This window comes from Hyla sarda, chromosome 5, assembly GCF_029499605.1.
Source record: "Hyla sarda isolate aHylSar1 chromosome 5, aHylSar1.hap1, whole genome shotgun sequence".
NCBI lineage: Eukaryota > Metazoa > Chordata > Amphibia > Anura > Hylidae > Hyla > Hyla sarda.
The window spans coordinates 35,855,150-35,875,948 of record NC_079193.1 but is presented as its reverse complement, the minus strand read 5'-3'; the positions used below and the strand labels follow the sequence as shown (position 1 = coordinate 35,875,948).

The 20,799-nt window shown below is 45.7% G+C and overlaps 2 long non-coding RNA genes across 2 annotated transcripts in view; one reads left to right on the top strand and one right to left on the bottom strand.

Annotated features, from left to right (window-relative positions):
• Positions 1-14,127, top strand: part of LOC130273063 (uncharacterized) — a 224,993-nt gene extending 210,866 nt beyond the window's left edge. The window contains exon 6 of the long non-coding RNA XR_008843859.1: positions 13,555-14,127. This is a non-coding gene — a long non-coding RNA (uncharacterized LOC130273063). The remainder of the gene's footprint in view (positions 1-13,554) is intronic.
• Positions 1-14,236, bottom strand: part of LOC130273062 (uncharacterized) — a 35,342-nt gene extending 21,106 nt beyond the window's left edge. The window contains exon 1 of the long non-coding RNA XR_008843858.1: positions 14,134-14,236. This is a non-coding gene — a long non-coding RNA (uncharacterized LOC130273062). The remainder of the gene's footprint in view (positions 1-14,133) is intronic.
• Between the last annotated feature and the right edge of the window lie 6,563 nt (positions 14,237-20,799).

Genomic DNA, 20,799 nt, shown 5'->3' with positions numbered 1-20,799 from the left:
TTTTTTACTTTTTTTTTGCAGTGTTATAGGTCCCATAGGGACCTATAACACTGCACACACTGATCTCCTATGCTGATCACAGACGTGTATTAACACGCCTGTGATCAGCATTATCGGCGCTTGACTGCTCCTGCCTGGATCTCAGGCACGGAGCAGTCATTCGTCGATCAGACACCGAGGAGGCAGGTAAGAGCCCTCCCGGTGTCCGATCAGCTGTTCGGGACGCCGCGATTTCACCGCGGCGGTCCCGAACAGCCCGACTGAGCAGCCGGGATACTTTCAGTTTCACTTTAGAAGCGGCGGTCAGCTTTGACCGCCGCTTCTAAAGGGTTAATACCGCACATCGCCGCGATCGGCGATGTGTGGTATTAGCCGCGGGTCCCGGCCGCTGATTAGCGCCGGGACCCACGCGATATGATGCGGGATCGCGGCGCGATCCCGCTTCATATCGCGGGAGCCGGCGCAGGACGTAAATATACGTCCTGCGTCGTTAAGGGGTTAAAGGGGTACTCGGGTGGAAACATTTTTTTTTCAAATCAACTGGCACCAGAAAGTTAAACAGCTGTGTAAATTACTTCTATTCAACAATCAAAACCCTTCCAGTACTTATCAGCTGCTGCATGCTCCAGAGGAAGTTGTGGACAGTTCTTTCCAGTCTGAAAACAGTGCTCTCTGCTGACACCTCTGTTCATTTCAGGAACTTTCCAGATCTGAAGCAAATCCCCATAGCAAACCTCTCCGGCTCTGGACAGTTCCTGACATGGACAGAGGTGTCAGCAGAGAGCACTGTGGTCAGACTGGAAAGAACTACATAATTTTCTCTGAAGCATACAGCAGTGTGGTGCCCAGTACAGGATATGCTCCTACAGGCCTGTCAGGTTGAGTCCCTGTACGTCCACAGGACTGTCCTGCAGTGTTCCCCTATAATGTGAATAGGTTGTATTTTAAGTGTAAAGGACCTTTGACGTTGGTCACATGATTGTTAGTCACATGGTAATGTTTGTCACATGTTTACGTCATATGTTTTGTTACCCAGAGAGCACCAGGTGACCCACAGGTAGCCTATGGGCTCCTTGCCTTTATTAGATAGTTAGGAGCTGCAATCTCTCTATTGTGATTCTTTCCTGCTGAGGTTCAGTCCAGTCCAGACGTCTCGGAGCCAGTGTCCAGCACATCTGGAGGCCTCAACCTAAATTGCAGCCACAAGTCAGTAAGTCAAGTCGTCTTTATCATCTGTCATCATCTTCAGTCAAGTCAAGTATAGCCAGTGTGGCCAGTTGTGGTGTCTGGGGTGTTGCAATATTAATACAGGGTCTGGTGGTATTAACCCTTACTTGTTGTGAAGCCAGGGTGCGGTTTGCTTAGTATTGAAGATCATGCCGCCAACCGGCCCACAAACGGCAGGGATAATAAATGGAATGTCCATAGCAGATTTTATGAGATAACTGGAAACTTTTACTTGAACTTTTATGCAACAGTCTTTACAATGAAACAGTTTCTCCTAAGGCAACCGGGATGCAGGTTCCTCACAGGCTTTGCTGGGACTGATAGCAATGAGCTTTAAGCAGGCCACTGTGCTACTAATTATAAGTTTTGAGTAGAATAGTAGTCATACAGGATTTGTAGGTTAAGCTTTCTAACTCACGGTTTTAGTGGCTGCTGGTTCTTTAGGCTTTGGCCTAGATGAATTGAGATTGAAGATATGCTGATTGTGCTTCTTTAGTGTCCAGGTCTCAAGAGAGTGCAGGAACAAGAGCAGGAACCAAGAGAGAGAATTTACAGACTACAGCTCTTTATATAATAGGAGGCTGGACTAAGTTCATTGGGCATCAAACCTTTAAGTCCTGAACCCTGTGAACTTTGGGTACATCACATGACCCAGGAAGGTCCTTAAACATACGTACATTCACAACGGTAGATAAGATGACCTGGGAAGGTCCTATACATTTATTATACATATACATTAAATAATAGACATGTAAATACAATTATATGAGGCGACCAAGGGGAAAGCCCTGCAGGAGAGCCCTGTGGAGATGGAGGAGCTCTAGCTGAGGGGACTGAACACAAGGGACAGGACAAGGTCCTGTACCGGGACACCACACTGTCAAGTTACTGCAAGTTCCAGTAAGCTGCGAGGCCCCCTGTGTTACTGATCACCTCTCTTGGATCCTGGCCGACTGTATAGACTGTACCATCTGTCTACCTCAATAAAAGCTACCGTTAACCTTAACCTGACCTTGGACTATTATTTGTCCCTGCCTAACCAAGGTCTAGCGGTGCTACCTTCGGGTGATTAAGGTTAAATCATGCCCTGGCATCATGAACACAATGGGGTTAATACCATCTACCCCGGGCAACAACATCTGCCCTTACACCTCACACCACACCCCGTGGCTCACCATAGCAGCTGATAAGTAGTGTTGAGCGGCATAGGCCATATATTCGAATTCGCGAATATTCGCGAATATATGGACAAATATTCGTCATATATTCGCCAATATTCGTAATATTCTCGGTATATTTTCGCATATGCGAAAATTCGCGTATGCAAAAATTAACATATGCAAACATTTGCATATCCATTAATTAACATAAGCGAAAATTCGCATATGCGAAAATTAGCATATGCTAATTTTCACATATGCGAAAATCCGCACACCGGTCTCACACAGTAGTATTAGAGTCTTCTTTACACCACACAAGCTGAAGCAGAAAGGGATGATCACTGTGATGTGTACTGTGAAAAAAAAAATTAAGTAAAAAAAAAAAAGAATATTCGTAATTACGAATATATAGTGCTATATTTGCGAATATTCGGGAATATGCGATATTCGCGAATAAAATTCGCATTGCGAATATTCACGAGCAACACTACTGATAAGTATTAGAAGGATTAAGATTTTTATATAGAAGTAATTTACAAATCTGAATAACTTTCTGCAACCAGTTGATCTGCATTTTTTTATTCCTCTGAAGTACCCCTCTTTAAAGGAGTATACTGGCAGTATGAGTAAGGCTGGCAAGACCGTCTGAAACGCGTTATTGTTATCCCGGCTGCATGTATTTCCAATTCTTCAACCTGACACCTAGGAACTGCCTGCCCAGCTTATCCCTGGTTAAGGCAGGTGATCACTGGGACCAGTGATTGGCTGAGCAGGCATGCTGGTATGGAGGAGAAGAAAAACTGTTTGAAATAGTGCTATTGGGAATCGGTGTCAGGTGGCTACAACTACAAGAATTGGCTCCAGGTATTCAATTTGCATTTGGTCACTGTTCATGGAATCTCTTAATATGTAGTCCAAAGAGGTATCAATGCAAGTGAAGGTGGTCACAATCAAGCTAAAAAAACAAACAAAACAAAGCAAATCTATCAAGATGATAGGAGAATCTTTAGGAGGGGCAAAGCATACTAAATGCAGTATAGGGACAGCAAAGAGAAGTTGAACATTGTGCTTTCCTGATCATCAGGGTAGCTGAAGTGACTTACTGTAACTGATTGCCGTGAAGTTGGGCATTGTAGAGAATCTGTGGAACTACAAGGGTTAGAACCCCCTTAGGAGAATAGAAACCAGGGACTGTAAGTAATATCTATCTGTCTAGAGCAGTGTTTCCAAGCCTTTTTAGCTCCCGGTATACCACAGAATATTTTTTATAACTGGGCACACCCCATCCCCCCTTCCTTTATGTAGTATTTGCACCCTTTAATTGGGACTCATAGACCCCCTCCTGTGAACAGCAATGTGTACTGATTCTACTCCACTTCTTGTGGAAAACAGTTTGCACTACTTCTACTGCCCACACACCTGGTGGATAGCAATGTGCACTGATGTGCCCCCACAACACCCAGGCCTGGTGCAAGGATTTTTGCCACCCTAGGCAAAAGCTAATTTTGCCGCCCCTTGACCTGTCCATTGGCTCCTCCCAATGTATGGAGGTGCGCGCAATGTCAGGATGTTGGACGCACCTGACCTAAGTGATTGCCCCTGTTTGCCTCGGCTATGCTCCTCCAGTAGGCTGAAAAAAGCTGATTATTATAGTACGGGTTGGGTAAGGGTAGCGTGGTGGGGTTTTGCTTGATGGGCAGGTGCTTGGAATGCTGGCCAACTTTATTGCAGCAGGCAGAGCCGTACCCCCATCAAGAGGGCGCTCTAGGTGGCGGCCTATTTTGCCTATAGGCAGGGCCAGCCCTGACAACACCCTCAGCCCCCCCCCCCCCCCACACCCCTTCCTGGATAGTCTGCACTGGCAACCCTCCCCTCCCCTGCATAGCAAAGGCTGTTTGGGCATGCTGGGATTGGTAGTTTTTCAACAGCTGGAAGCACCCTGGTTGGGAAACACTGTCTTACAGCATCTGATGCCATGAAGCATAGTTTCTAAAATTTTAAGAAGAGTTGACCACATATTATTGATGGCCCCATCATTGAAATTAAAAGGTGATGTGTGTATACCAGCAGTTCAGTTTTCCCCATTGGTCCCCATAAAAACATAATAAGAGGCCAGTGCATATTTGCATACACTTTTCATTAGTTCTTGGGGTGTAAAGCCGCTCTTCTTCACAGTTCCAGCAGACTGTGTCGCGTTTCTCCCAGCACAGCCGGCTGCACATATAAAGGCAAGTGTCAGCCGTCCATCACTTACTCACAGATAGAAATGTGATCATTATCTCTCTAATTGCTGCCAGGCCTAATAATTGCTTATGCTGCAACAAATCTAATTATATGAACACGTATGTCGCCTCAATTTCAGATTAGAAATCATCTTCTGTTTAAATACACCGCTCTCTTGTACTCTATTAGGACCCTTATAATTCTGAGGGCTACAAAAGTGTCCATTTGAAAACCTCTTAAAGGAGAATGGCTGTAGGAGAAAGGAGTACTCCGCTGCTCAGTGTTTGGAACAAACTGTTCCGAGCGCTGGAGCCGATGCCGGGAGCTTTTGACATCATAGCCCCGCCCCCTCATGACTGTGACGTCCCACCCATAGACTTGCACTGAGGGGGCGTGGTTTGGCATTATGAGGAGGCGGGGCTATGACGTCACAAGCTCCCAGCACCGGCTCCAGCGTTCGGAACAGTTTGTACTGTTAATTCCTGTTTGGATTTATTGGTAAAGGGATTTTTCAGTACTATATGATTGGTGGCATTTTAGGACATCGCTCGTGTAGCCAAACAGCCATAGTGATGCCAAAGCATCACCGGAGGTAAACATCTGCAGTGCCAAAGGATGATAACGCCTGGTTCAGACCATCAATTGCTAGTTAGGGGGATTCCAGCAGTCTGCACCCCACCTATCAGTGATTGATCAGCTGTTCGTCGCCCTGCACTATTCATTGTACAATAGTGGCCCCGGCTAACTGCAGCTCAGCTCCTATATACTGAGCTGCAGTTACCCTATGCTACCACTATGTAATGAAAGGCGCTGGGCTTTCAGCTCCATTTACTGTGTAGTGCAGGGCATTGAACACATGATTGGTGAGGGGTGCCATATTGGCACCCCACTGATCAGCGATTGATAGACCAACAATCATCCAGTTGGGTGGGTTTTGCTTAAATGGGCACTGTCATTAGCAAAAACTTTTTAATATATTGTAGATAATAACATTATATGTATATTTGTAATATATATTGGTTAAAAAATGTGTATATATTTAGGTGAAAAAATCCTCCATACTTCTTACCACTAGGAGGTTCCTCCACTGTCTAGAATGCTGTTTTGTTCCTGCAGCTTTTGCCTGTGTGTTTCCGTATTGAAACAAAATAGAGGAAGTGTGGGTGGACAAGCAGGGCCTCGTGCAGGCTCACGGCTTCACAATCAGCCTACTGTGTGAGCCTGGGGTTTGTCACAGAGCTCAGTGCACAGAACAGACAGCTGTCAGCTCTGAGGAGTGAGGAATTAAGTTCTCACATGAGATGTGAAGGAAAGCAAGGGTATTCCTCCTCTCCCTTAGTGAACTGCATGCAATGTGAGCAACATGAACAAGGTAATAAGGAGCCGTAAAAGGATGAAACATGTCACAGAGCCACAGAGCAGACACTTGTCTGCTCAGAGGAATGAGGAAGGAAGTTCCCACATGAGATGTGAGGGCAAACAAAGGAACTGCAAGCAGTGAGAGTATCATAAGCAAGCAGTGAGAGTATCATAAGCAAGCAGTGAGAGTATCATAAGCAATCAAATTTGGAGCCATAAACGGATACAAACAAGGATTTAAGCACACAGACAGGATCAGCTCCAGTGAAAGAGTAAGCCTGGTGCATTTATTTATTGTTTATTTCCTGACAGGTACACTTTAAAACCTGTCCCCTTGGTGGTTCCGTTTGCAGGATTATCCCATTCAAGTCAAGAACTGTAGGATTTGGGTTCAACATTCTGATAAAAAGGGTAATTTATTAACATCTGCAAATGCTTTTTTATTCTGCCTTTGTGGGGCACAAGTGTATCTGCGTTTATCAAGATGCCTGCAACTTTTGATCAAAACTGGCTAATGTTTACAGAACTAATATGGGATACAGTTGTTAGTCAACCCAACGAGGCTCGTCCCAGCCGGAGTGGTTGTTGTGCAAAACTGTGCGACTTTTACAAAAGTCACATATCACAAATCAGTGCATAAACTGTGCACCTAGGAAACCATGACCACAAAATGCCCATTGGATTTTCGCAAAAGTCTATTCACTGAGGACATGCAGGACTCTGTACACTGAGGACAAGCAGAGCTCTGTACACTGAGGACAAGCAGGGCTCTGTGAACTGAGGACAAGCAGGGTTCTGTACAGTGAGGACAAGCAGGGCTCTGTACACTGAGGACAAGCAGGGCTCTGTACACTGAGGACAAGCAGGGCTCTGTACACTGAGGACAAGCAGGGCTCTGTACACTGAGGACAAGCATGGCTCTGTACACTGAGGACAAGCAGGGCTCTGTACACTGAGGACAAGCAGGGCTCTGTACACTGAGGACAAGCAGGGCTCTGTACACTGAGGACAATCAGGGCTCTGTACAGTGAGGACAAGCAGGGCTCTGTACACTGAGGACAAGCAGGGCTCAGTAGACTGAGGACAAGCAGGGCTCTGTACACTGAGGACAAGCAGGGCTCAGTAGACTGAGGACAAGCAGGGCTCTGTACACTGAGGACAAGCAGGGCTCTGTACACTGAGGACAAGCAGGGCTCTGCACACTGAGGACAAGCAGGGCTCTGTACACTGAGGACAAGCAGGGCTCTGTACACTGTGGACAAGAAGGGCTCTGTACACTGAGGACAAGCAGGGCTCTGTACACTGAGAACAAGCAGGGCTCTGTACACTGAGGACAAGCAGGGCTCTGTACACTGAGGACAAGCAGGGCTCTGTACAGTGAGGACAAGCAGGGCTCTATGCACTGAGGACAAGCAGGGCTCTGTACACTGAGGACAAGCAGGGCTCTGTACACTGAGGACAAGCAGGGCTCTGTACACTGAGGACAAGCAGGGCTCTTTACACTGAGGACAAGCAGGGCTCGGTAGACTGAGGACAAGCAGGGCTCTGTACACTGAGGACAAGCAGGGCTCTGTACACTGTGGACAAGCAGGGCTCTGTACACTGTGGACAAGCAGGGCTCTGTACACTGAGGACAAGCAGGGCTCTGTACACTGAGGACAAGCAGGGCTCTGTACACTGAGGACAAGCAGGGCTCTGTACAATGAGGACAAGCAGGGCTCTGTGCACTGAAGACAAGCAGGACTCTGTACACTGAGGACAAGCAGGACTCTGGAAGCAGGACAGCTGGCTTGAGTTATTATGCAGTAGTTTGAAGAAGCAGAGCTGCAGTGTAAGGCATAGTAAGATAAGACTAAAATTCTCTTTAGGCCAGTGGTGTCAGCCTGTGGCTCTCCAACTCATTTGAGCATGTCCTGCCCCCGTGATGTATTGCTTCCTTGGTATGGATACTAAAATGTCCATTTAATGGCTGCAAGAAAGCATCTTATTAGCAATATATTTATTGAGATTATAAAGTAAGTTGAATAAGTCTATGTAATAGTTCACACAGGGACAAATGAGACTGTTTTATATAATTTGCTAAATTCCTTTTGAATTTCCTAACTGCAAACATTTCTCTTTTTTTTATTTTTGGCTGCCCTAATATCATCGTTTCTATGGGCACCATGACAGGAGCCTATTAGTTTATGGGATATTAATTTCTAATTAAAAATAAAATACACATTTACCAAACAGCTCATGCAGCTCTGGTTTATAAACTCGCTCCCTGCAAAGCTTTCTCCATTTTTTGTAAAAAAATAAATAAAAATTAAAAAATTTAAAAAATATTCCTATAATTGGAGATTGCATGAAATTCAATTAGCATGTCATTTGCATACAGATGACATTTTAAAATTAATTATAAAATTTAGCACTATGTGCGTTTAGCATGTCTGCAGGCCACATCGTAACATATGAGATCCATTCTGTTGATTTGCGGTGGGGAATATTTGCCGCATCCTCAACAGCTTGTCACATTTAAAGGGGAATCACCATTTTTCGATAACATCTTCACATAACTTATTAAAACAAAAATGTGTGCCTGTCACTTCAAAAAAGCAAACAACATTGGACATGTCCTAGTACTTCTCTGCCCCAGCATTCAAAACATTTTGTTCCGAACGCTTTGAGCGGGCGGTGTGGTGATGATGTGATGGCCACGCCTATTGGGATGTCACACCACGCCCCCTCAATGCAAGTCTATGGGAGGGGCGATGCTTCTGCCACGCCCCCTCCCATAAACTTGCATTGAGGGGGCATGGTGTGAAGTCACAATGGGCATGGCCGTCATGTCACAACCCTGCCGCCTGCACCCAGCATTCTACACGAACGCCGGGTGCTGCACAGAGATCGCGGGGGTCCCAGCGGCGGGATGGGAGGTTTTTCTATTTTTGCATCTTTGTTTTTTCCTCCTCACTTTTAATAGCCATAAAGCTTTCAATATTCCACTTATAGACCACTTATAGACCCATATGAGGCTTCTTTTTGTACCGCTAATTGTGCTAGGTAATGACACCACTAATTTTACCAAAAACAAATCTATGGTGAAATCAAACTAATATTATTTGTGGGTCAAATTTTGGGAGCTTTCGTTTCTAAGCAGGAAGTGCTCAAATCCAATGAAAGGGATACAAAGCAGGGCAGGGGACAAAGATCATCTTGCATCACTTGATAAGCTGGTAGAGCACTTGTTTTGTTAGCACCCTGCTTGATAACTAAGGATGTGGTTAGAGGAGTCTCTCATACCTCTTACCAGAGTCGTAGCTGCCATGAGGCAGTCACCTCAGGCACAGCTGCCCACTCTGTAAAGGGGGGGCACAGACGTTTGTTCTTTTACCTCCCAGGCAGCCTCTGTGGCGTGCGGCCCTTTAAGAGTACAGCAGTGGCTGCAGGCCGGCAGATAGGAGCGCATGGGAGATGTGCATGCGCCAACAGCCGGCAGTCTGCCTCAGCCTGTGCCCGAACTGCCACCTGTCTTACTGCCTGTGTTGCTGCTGAATGTTGCATGTAAGGCCAGGCCTTGCAACCACCTGCCAGTGCCACCATACAAGTAACCTAGGATCTACACAGCTACCTACACACCTCCCTCCTTCCCCCTCATCGGCCTGCCCCCCCCTGCCTGCCCCCCCACCTACCTACCTTCCCCCACCTGCCTACCCCAATAACCCCCCCTGTCCCCACATACCTAATCACCCCAGCCACCTTCCTACCTAATATCTGCATCCTTAACCCCTTGAGGACCAAGCCCATTTTGGCCTTAAGGACCTGGCCAATTTTCGTTTTTGCACTTTCCTTTTTCCCTCCTCACCTTCCAAAAATCATACCGCGTTCAATTTTGCACCTACAGACCCATATAAGGGCTTTTTTTTTTGCATCATTAATTGAACTTTGTAATGACATCACTTATTTTATAACATAATCTGTGGTGAAACTAAAAAAAAAATTATTTGTGGAGTGAAATCAAATAAAAAAAATGCTATTTTGTAACTTTTGGGGGCTTCTGTTTCTACACAGTGCATTTTTCGGTAAAAACACCTTATCTTTATTCTGTAGGTCCATGAGGTTGCAAGGATACGTAATTTATGTATGTTTTTATTTTATTTTACTACTTTAAAAAAATTATAAATACATGCACCAAAAATCAGTATGTTTAAAATTGTCATCTTCTGACCCCATAACTTTTTGGTTTTTCCGCATACAGGGCTATATGAGGTTAAATTTTTTGCACCATGATCTGCAGTTTTTATCAGTACCATTGTTTTGATGGGACTTTTTGATACTTTTTATAAATTTTTTAATGGTACATGAAGTGACCAAAAATGCAAAGTTTTGGACTTTGGCATTTTTTTCACCGGTACGCCATTGTCCGTGCGGTTTAGCTAACCTTATATTTTAATAGTTCGGACATTTACACATGCGGCGACACCACATATGTTTATATTTGTTTACATTAATTTTTTTATGGGTAAAAGGGGGGTGATCAAAACTTTTAATAGGGAAGGGGCTTATTTACATTTAGGGGCTGATTGGATAAACCAGAGGAAGATAGGGACCCTCCGCTCGCCGTCTGAACTGATGAGGACACAGCAATTTTGCTACGGTGGACCTGATCAGTTCAGAGGAAGTTTTAGATGAATGTCCATTCTACAGGTATATAAAAAAAATAAACCTGTACTCACCTCCAGCGCTCCCGCTGTGCCCTGCTCCGGTCCAATCCTCTTCCTGAGCTGCAGTATGAAGCTTGGGCCCAGAGTGACATCGGGCCCCAGTGTGTCATGCTGCTGCTTAACTGTCTGAGGCGGGACATCACTATGGTCGTTGGTTGGCTCAGCAGCTTTATAACACACTGGGCCACGATTTCACACCGGGCAGACAACACGCTGCAGCTCAGGAAGAGGATTGCACCTGGGGATCGTAGCAGGGCACAGCAGGAGCACTGGAGGTGAGTACAAGTTTTTTTTTTCTTTGGTAGTATGGGCATTCTTCTTATGCCTCCCTATTACATTCTCATCCTGTATTATACTCCCTGTGGGATTACTGTGTACATACATTGGATTACTTATCCTGTACTGATCCTGAGTTATATCCTGTATTGTACTCCAGAGCTGTTCTCACTTTTCTGCTGGTGGGATCACTGTGTACATATATTACATTAATTATCCTGTACTGATCCTGAGTTAAAGCCTGTATTATACTCCAGAGCTGTACTCACTATTCTGCTGGTGTGGTCACTGTGTACATACACTACATTACTTGCCCTGTACTGATCCTGAGTTACATCCTGTATTGTAATACAGAGCTGTACTCACTATTCTGCTGGTGGGGTCTCTGTGTACATACATTACATTACTTATCCTTCTTCTGATCCAGAGTTATATCCTGTATTATACTCCAGAGCTGTACTCACTATTCTGCTAGTGGGGTCACTGTGTACATACATTACATTACTTAATTATTTAAATTTGAAAATATATCTTTAATCTTTTGAATTGTGAGGCCCTTTGGTCTGGTCAGGCTGCCACCACCTCCAGGCTGTGTCATTCTGTCACCATATGGTCTCCTTTTGCTTCTGCCACCTCAAGGCTTGGTCATTCTGCCCCATCTTGGTCTCCCCATGCTGGTGTCACCTCCAGGCTGTGTGATTGTGCTGCCATGTGGTCTCCTCATGTAGCTGGGACATTACCTAAAAATGTTTGTGGCAATCCATTTAAAATATTCAATTTAAATTTGAAAATATATCTTTAATCCTTTCAATTGCGAGGCTGTATGGTCTCATCAGGCTGTTGCCAATTCCAGGCTGTGTCATTCTGCCACAATATGGTCTCCTCATGCTGCTGCCACCTCCAGGCTGTGTCATTGTGCCACCATATGGTCTCCTTATGCTGTTGGCACCTTAAATTAAAATTTTAAAATTGTAGTCTATCTAAAATCTTCAATTTAAACTTTCAAAAATATCTTTAATCTTTTCTATTGTGAGGCCCTATGGTCTCGTTGAGCTGCTGCCACCTCTAGTCATACAGTATCAGTTCAAAGTAAACGCTTTGAGCACTCGGGACAGTAAACTTGTAAATCTAATCAAAATCTTAAATTTAAATCGATGTAATCTTTTCAAAACTGAAACCCTATGGTTGTCAACGTCATATATTACCTGTGGAATTACCACAAGAATCCAATCCAATTTCACTGCAGCCACATTTAGCTTTATCCAATGGCACAGAAGCTGAATGTGCTCCTGTCCAAATTGCTGGGGCTGCAGTCCCTCCTTTTTGAAGTGGATACTCATGAGCATGGGGGTGCACTGAGAGGCAGGGGCTGGGACAGGTAGTAGCTGGCCTCGCGGCGGATCGCCAGCTCAATTTTAAGAAACTTTTTCACTGTAGCAACTTATACACTGCAGCAACTTTTGCACTTTTGGAACTGGTATTACCACGGCTGCTGGCACCAGACTTGCCCTCCGATGGGTCCTCAATAGAGATGAGCAAACCAAATCGGCCGAATCAAATTTTTTAAAAATTCATTCACTCCTCTCTAGTCGTCGTCATATATTAACTCTGGAATTACCACAAGAATCCAATGAAACTGGTTGGAGCGATAACAATGAACCATAACTGATAAAACATTTGCTGTTCAGGCAAGGCCTTTAACAGGTGGTAGTTCGGCTCGCGGCAGACCGCCAGCTCAATGCTTACCAGAATGGGTACTAAAAAATTTAAGTTAATTCAAATTAAATTAAATAAAAATTAGATTAAAAAATCTCTTTCATCTCTTCAATTTTGATGCCATATGGTCTTCCTGCTGCCACATCCAGATGCTCTGCAGCAGTGATTCTAATAGCAATGCCAGTAATCTGCATGTCATACTGAATAACAGTATTATTTCACAAACACAGTACACTCCCTATGCGTGTTACGACAAAGCAAAGTGTTCTACACCCCTATTGAGGCTCTCTGAAGCCCAGAAATAGCTGTATTTAATAGTGATTCGCTGCAAATAAATTCAGACCGAAACAAATTTTGGGGGGGAAATTTGTCGAATCGGCTGAATCGAATTTTTAAAAAGTGCGCTCATCTCTAGTTCTCAGCAAAAGCTGTTGCAGAAGCTGATATGAAAACTGTATTGGCTGTTCCCTGAAGAAGCTCTTATGGTAGATATCTTGGTTGTCAATGATACACATGAGGTAATGGCAAACATATACGGTTAGCTCTTTGGAAGCTTTTATGGAAGCCACATTGGCTGCCACCTGCAGAAGGTGGTATGGCAGACATAGATGGGGGAGATTTATCAAAACCTGTGCAATGGAAAAGTTGCCCATAGCAACCAATCAGATTGCTTATTTCATTTTACAGAGGCCTTGTTAATAATGAAATAAGCAATCTGATTGGTTGTTATGGGCAACTGGGCAACTTTTCCTCTGGACAGGTTTTGATAAATTTCCCCTATTGGCTATTACCCCTGTAGGAGCAGCTATGGCAGACATATTGGTTGGCACGCATACAGAAATTGTTCTGATATTTGTTTCTTTTTAATGTTTTTGTTTTGTTTTTAGGTTCTATTACCAAGGATCAGTTACCGTTCTTTTTGCTTTGTAATGATCGCAGGATGTGCCTTGTGTGTTTTGTTCTGTATTTTGCTGGCTCATATAAATAACAATGGGATTAACCACATGAGGATGTCGAATAAAAACAAATTCACAGCGAAAGTGGAACTCGATACTTGGAAGGCTCAGCGGTCCATATGTTGTGAGGCAAACTTCCAGCAACCCTGCTGTATTCCAGTAATTTACTGCAGATGAACTTCTTTCCCTATAACTCAGCTAGATTTTCACGCTTACATTGTGCTGATCCACAATTTTATATCTCTATTGCTGCCCATCTGTGCCCCCATGCATTAAACCGCTTTGTGTGACTGTGAAGTCATTGTCGCCCTGTCTTTTGACTTGGAAATTCTATATTTCACTGGTTGAAAATGATATAATTCTTGATATTGTATTGTTTGAAATTGCAATAAAAGCAAACATATTGTACGTAAAAGACAAGGCAGGACTCTGCAAGTGCTAAGATATATGTAAACAACCATTAAATGGATTATTCTGAATCACATTACAGCTATATTAACTACGGTATACTTATTAATTTGGAGTTCTTAGTCCACATTTTGATCCAATTGTGTAATCCCATCAGTATTGACAAGGCACCTCTTCAGATGGGAGGAAAAGTTGCTGAGTTGCCCATAGCAACCAATCAGATCGCTTCTTTCATTTTTGAAAAGGCCTGTGAAAAATGAAAGAAGCAATCTGATTGGTTGCTATGGGCAACTCAGCAACTTTTCCTCTGGACAGGTTTTGTTAAATCTCCCCCAAAGAGATAAGCCTGTTTTTTATAGGTCCCATCTGAGGAGGTGCCTTGTCAATACTGATGGGATTACACAGTTGGATCAAAATGTGCACTAAGATCCTCAAATTCATATGTATACCATAGTAAATATAGCTGTAATGTCTAGGCCTACCCCTCAAGAATTGGGCAGCATGTGTATAAAGATTTGTCACTATGGCTTAATGGGGTACTCCAGTGGAAAACTTATTTTTTTAATCAACTGGTGCAAGAAAGTTAAACAGATTTGTAAATGACTTCTATTAAAAAATCTTAATCCTTCCATTACTTATCAGCGGCTGTATGCTCCACAGGAAGTTATTTTCTTTTTACATTTATTTTCTGTCTGACCACAGTGCTCTCTGCTGTCACCTCTGTCCATGTCAGGAACTGTCCAGAGTAGGAGAAAATCCCCACAGCAAACCTCTCCTGCTCTGGACAGTTCCTGACATGGACAGAGGTGTCAGCAGAGAGCACTGTGGTTAGACAGAAAAGAAATTCAAAAAGAAAAGAACTTCCTCTTTAGTATACAGCAACTGATAAGTACTGGAATTACTTAAGTACTGGATTAAGATTTTTAAAGAGAAGTAATTTACAAATCTGTTTAACTTTCTGGCACCAGTTGAGTAAAAAAAAAAAATGTTTTCCACTGGAATACCCCTTTAAAGAGTAAAGTGTAATTTCCAAAAACTTTACATAGAGTAAGGGTAGGTATATATGGAGTGGGCACTACAATGGGTCTTTTCTAACTTTTTTGCTTCCTCTGGCTTTGCTTCCAGTACTTTCTGTAAGTGATATCACCCATTTGTATTCTTAAGCTTATTTGTATATAGCTCTATTATGTTATGTGGTGTTTAACTCTTAAGTTATATGTGTCCTTGCATCCTGAGGTCCCATAATTGTGTGCCTATGTCTATATGTATTCTCCTGTTTGTGCTTTGGTGTCTACTTAAATTTTTTATGTGAATTTTATCATGTCTGTTTAATAAAGGTATATCTTGTTACAAATTATTGGTTTGTCTGTGTGTACTTTTCCCTTTGTTTTATATTAGGGTTATTTTGGGGGAATTTAGATTAATAGTACAAATGAATAAGACTCATTTCTTATCAGACAAAAATGCTTCTTTCTTCTGTCATCTAGCTTCTCTCCCCCCCCCCCTTCAACTTAACTGTCATCCAACTGTCGTCTGTGATCAAATTACAGATGCTCCTACAAGTCTATGGAAGGGGGAGGAAGGAGAAGAGAGATGGGAAGGTAAGTGCCTAGAGAGACACAGCAGCTGCAGACAGTGCAAAGAGGCAACTGTGTAAGAGATCTCACTCCAGGGCTTTAAACACAGTTTAGACTGCTTGTTCCCCTTCTCTGCTTGATGTGTATAGAGACGTAGAAATATTCCTCCCAATTTTTGCTGAGAGCGAAGAGGGACAAGCCACACCCCTAACCACACCCTCATCACGCCTGCACATGCAGAATGAGAATACTTACTCTGTCACCTAAGTTTAGGAGGACCTCTGATACACAGGCGAAAGACAGACATCAACCCACATCATTACTACCACAGACCATATAAGTGATTACATACAGTTATGTCTGGTGACAGCAGAAGCATTAGGAAGGCAGCAGAAGTCTCACTCATTAGCTAGGCAGCAGATTTTCCCCACATTAGCCAGGCAGTTGTTTCCCCACATTAGGTAGGCAGCAGAAGGCCCCCACATTAGGTAGGCTGCAGTTCCCCCACATTAGGTAGGCAGCAGTTTCCCCCACATTAGCTAGGCAGCAGTTCCCCACATTAGGTAGGCAGCAATTCCCTCAAATTAGGTAGGCAGCAGAAGGCCCCCACATTAGGTAGGCAGCAGTTCCTCACATTAGGTAGGTGTTACGCCGAGCGCTCCGGGTCTCCGCTCCTCCCCGGAGCGCTCGCTTCACTCTCTCCGCTGCAGCGCTCCGGTCACGTCCTCTGACCCGGGGCGCTGCGATCCCGCTGCCAGCCGGGATGCGATTCGCGATGCGGGTAGCGCCCGCTCGCGATGCGCACCCCGGCTCCCCTACCTGACTCGCTCCCCGTCTGTTCTGTCCCGGCGCGCGCGGCCCCGCTCCCTAGGGCGCGCGCGCGCCGGGTCTCTGCGATTTAAAGGGCCACTGCGCCGCTGATTGGCGCAGTGGTTCCAATTAGGGTAATCACCTGTGCACTTCCCTATATTACCTCACTTCCCTTGCACTCCCTTGCCGGATCTTGTTGCCTTAGTGCCAGTGAAAGCGTTCCTTGTGTGTTCCTTGCCTGTGTTTCCAGACCTTCTGCCGTTGCCCCTGACTACGATCCTTGCTGCCTGCCCCGACCTTCTGCTACGTCCGACCTTGCTTCTGCCTACTCCCTTGTACCGCGCCTATCTTCAGCAGCCAGAGAGGTGAGCCGTTGCTAGTGGATACGACCTGGTCACTACCGCCGCAGCAAGACCATCCCGCTTTGCGGCGGGCTCTGGTGAAAACCAGTAGTGGCTTAGAACCGGTCCACTAGCACGGTCCACGCCAATCCCTCTCTGGCACAGAGGATCCACTACCTGCCAGCCGGCATCGTGACAGTAGATCCGGCCATGGATCCCGCTGAAGTTCCTCTGCCAGTTGTCGCTGACCTCACCACGGTGGTCGCCCAGCAGTCACAACAGATAGCGCAACAAGGCCAACAGCTGTCTCAACTGACCGTTATGCTACAACAGTTACTACCACAGCTTCAGCAGTCATCTCCGCCGCCAGCTCCTGCACCTCCTCCGCAGCGAGTGGCCGCTCCTGGGCTACGCCTATCCTTGCCGGATAAATTTGATGGGGACTCTAAGTTTTGCCGTGGCTTTCTTTCCCAATGTTCCCTGCATCTGGAGATGATGTCGGACCTGTTTCCCACTGAAAGGTCTAAGGTGGCTTTCGTAGTCAGCCTTCTGTCCGGAAAAGCCCTGTCATGGGCCACACCGCTCTGGGACCGCAATGACCCCGTCACTGCCTCTGTACACTCCTTCTTCTCGGAAATCCGAAGTGTCTTTGAGGAACCTGCCCGAGCCTCTTCTGCTGAGACTGCCCTGTTGAACCTGGTCCAGGGTAATTCTTCCGTTGGCGAGTATGCCGTACAATTCCGTACTCTTGCTTCAGAATTGTCCTGGAATAATGAGGCCCTCTGCGCGACCTTCAAAAAAGGCCTATCCAGCAACATTAAAGATGTTCTGGCCGCACGAGAAATTCCTGCTAATCTACATGAACTTATTCACCTAGCTACTCGCATTGACATGCGTTTTTCCGAAAGGCGTCAGGAACTCCGCCAAGATATGGACTCTGTTCGCACGAGGCGTTTCTCCTCCTCGGCTCCTCTCTCCTCTGGTCCCCTGCAATCTGTTCTTGTGCCTTCCGCCGTGGAGGCTATGCAGGTCGACCGGTCTCGCCTGACACCTCAAGAGAGGACACGACGCCGTATGGAGAACCTCTGCCTGTACTGTGCTAGTACCGAACACTTCCTGAGGGATTGTCCTATCCGTCCTCCCCGCCTGGAAAGACGTACGCTGACTCCGCACAAAGGTGAGACAGTCCTTGATGTCTACTCTGCTTCTCCACGTCTTACAGTGCCTGTGCGGATGTCTGCCTCTGCCTTCTCCTTCCCTGCTGTGGCCTTCTTGGACTCTGGATCTGCAGGAAATTTTATTTTGGCCTCTCTCGTCAACAGGTTCAACATCCCGGTGACCAGTCTCGCCAGACCCCTCTACATCAATTGTGTAAATAATGAAAGATTGGACTGTACCATACGTTTCCGCACGGAGCCCCTTCTTATGAGCATCGGATCTCATCATGAGAGGATTGAACTTTTGGTCCTCCCCAATTGCACCTCAGAAATTCTCCTTGGACTTCCCTGGCTTCAACTTCATTCCCCAACCCTGGATTGGTCCACTGGGGAGATCAAGAGTTGGGGGTCCTCTTGTTCCAAGAACTGTCTAAAACCGGTTCCCAGTAACCCTTGCCGTAACTCTGTGGTTCCTCCAGTAACCGGTCTCCCTAAGGCCTATATGGACTTCGCGGATGTTTTCTGCAAAAAACAAGCTGAGACACTACCTCCTCACAGGCCTTATGATTGCCCTATCGACCTCCTCCCGGGCACTACTCCACCCCGGGGCAGAATTTATCCTCTCTCTGCCCCAGAGACTCTTGCCATGTCCGAATACGTCCAGGAGAATCTAAAGAAGGGCTTTATCCGTAAATCCTCCTCTCCTGCCGGAGCCGGATTTTTCTTTGTGTCCAAAAAAGATGGCTCCCTACGTCCTTGCATTGACTACCGCGGTCTTAATAAAATCACGGTTAAGAACCGCTACCCCTTACCCCTCATCTCTGAACTCTTTGATCGCCTCCAAGGTGCCCACATCTTCACTAAATTGGACTTAAGAGGCGCCTATAACCTCATCCGTATCAGAGAGGGGGACGAGTGGAAAACGGCATTTAACACCAGAGATGGACACTTTGAGTATCTGGTCATGCCCTTTGGACTGTGCAACGCCCCTGCCGTCTTCCAAGACTTTGTCAATGAAATTTTTCGTGATCTGTTATACTCCTGTGTTGTTGTATATCTGGACGATATCCTAATTTTTTCTGCCAATCTAGAAGAACACCGCCAGCATGTCCGTATGGTTCTTCAGAGACTTCGTGACAACCAACTCTATGCCAAAATTGAGAAATGTCTGTTTGAATGCCAATCTCTTCCTTTTCTAGGATATTTGGTCTCTGGCCAGGGACTACAGATGGATCCAGACAAACTCTCTGCCGTCTTAGATTGGCCACGCCCCTCCGGACTCCGTGCTATCCAACGCTTTTTGGGGTTCGCCAATTATTACAGGCAATTTATTCCACATTTTTCTACCATTGTGGCTCCTATCGTGGCTTTAACCAAAAAAAGTGCTGATCCCAAGTCCTGGCCTCCTCAAGCAGAAGACGCCTTTAAACGACTCAAGTCTGCCTTTTCTTCGGCTCCCGTCCTCTCCAGACCTGACCCTTCCAAACCCTTCCTATTGGAGGTTAATGCCTCCTCAGTGGGAGCTGGAGCTGTTCTTCTACAAAAAAATTCTTCCGGGCATGCTGTCACTTGTGGTTTTTTCTCTAGGACCTTCTCTCCAGCGGAGAGGAACTACTCCATCGGGGATCGAGAGCTTCTAGCCATTAAATTAGCACTTGAGGAATGGAGGCATCTGCTGGAGGGATCAAGTTCTCCTGTTATTATCTACACCGACCACAAGAACCTCTCCTACCTCCAGTCTGCCCAACGGCTGAATCCTCGCCAGGCCCGGTGGTCTCTGTTCTTTGCCCGATTTAATTTTGAGATTCACTTTCGTCCTGCCGATAAGAACATTAGGGCCGATGCTCTCTCTCGTTCCTCGGATGCCTCAGAAGTTGATCTCCCTCCGCAACACATCATTCCACCTGACTGCCTGATCTCCACTTCTCCTGCCTCCATCAGGCAGACTCCTCCAGGGAAGACCTTTGTTTCTCCACGCCAACGCCTCGGAATCCTCAAATGGGGTCACTCCTCCCATCTCGCAGGTCATGCGGGCATCAAGAAATCTGTGCAACTCATCTCCCGCTTCTATTGGTGGCCGACTCTGGAGACGGATGTTGGGGACTTTGTGCGAGCCTGCACTATCTGTGCCCGGGATAAGACTCCTCGCCAGAAGCCCGCTGGTTTTCTTCATCCTCTGCCTGTCCCCGAACAGCCTTGGTCTCTGATTGGTATGGATTTTATTACTGATTTACCCCCTTCCCGTGGCAACACTGTTATTTGGGTGGTCGTTGATCGATTCTCCAAAATGGCACATTTCATCCCTCTTCCTGGTCTTCCTTCTGCGCCTCAGTTGGCTAAACAATTTTTTGTACACATTTTTCGTCTTCACGGGTTGCCTACGCAGATTGTCTCGGATAGAGGTGTCCAATTCGTGTCTAAATTCTGGAGGGCTCTCTGTAAACAACTCAAGATTAAATTAAATTTTTCCTCTGCATATCATCCCCAGTCCAATGGACAAGTAGAAAGAATTAACCAGATCTTGGGTGATTATTTGCGACATTTTGTTTCCTCCCGCCAGGATGACTGGGCAGATCTCCTTCCATGGGCCGAATTCTCGTATAACTTCAGGGTCTCTGAATCTTCCTCCAAATCCCCATTTTTCGTGGTGTACGGCCGTCACCCTCTTCCCCCCCTCCCTACCCCCTTGCCCTCTGGTCTGCCCGCTGTGGATGAAATTTCTCGTGACCTTTCCATTATATGGAGAGAGACCCAAAATTCTCTCTTACAGGCTTCTTCACGCATGAAGAGGTTCGCGGATAAGAAAAGAAGAGCTCCCCCCGTTTTTTCCCCTGGAGACAAGGTATGGCTCTCCGCTAAATATGTCCGCTTCCGTGTCCCTAG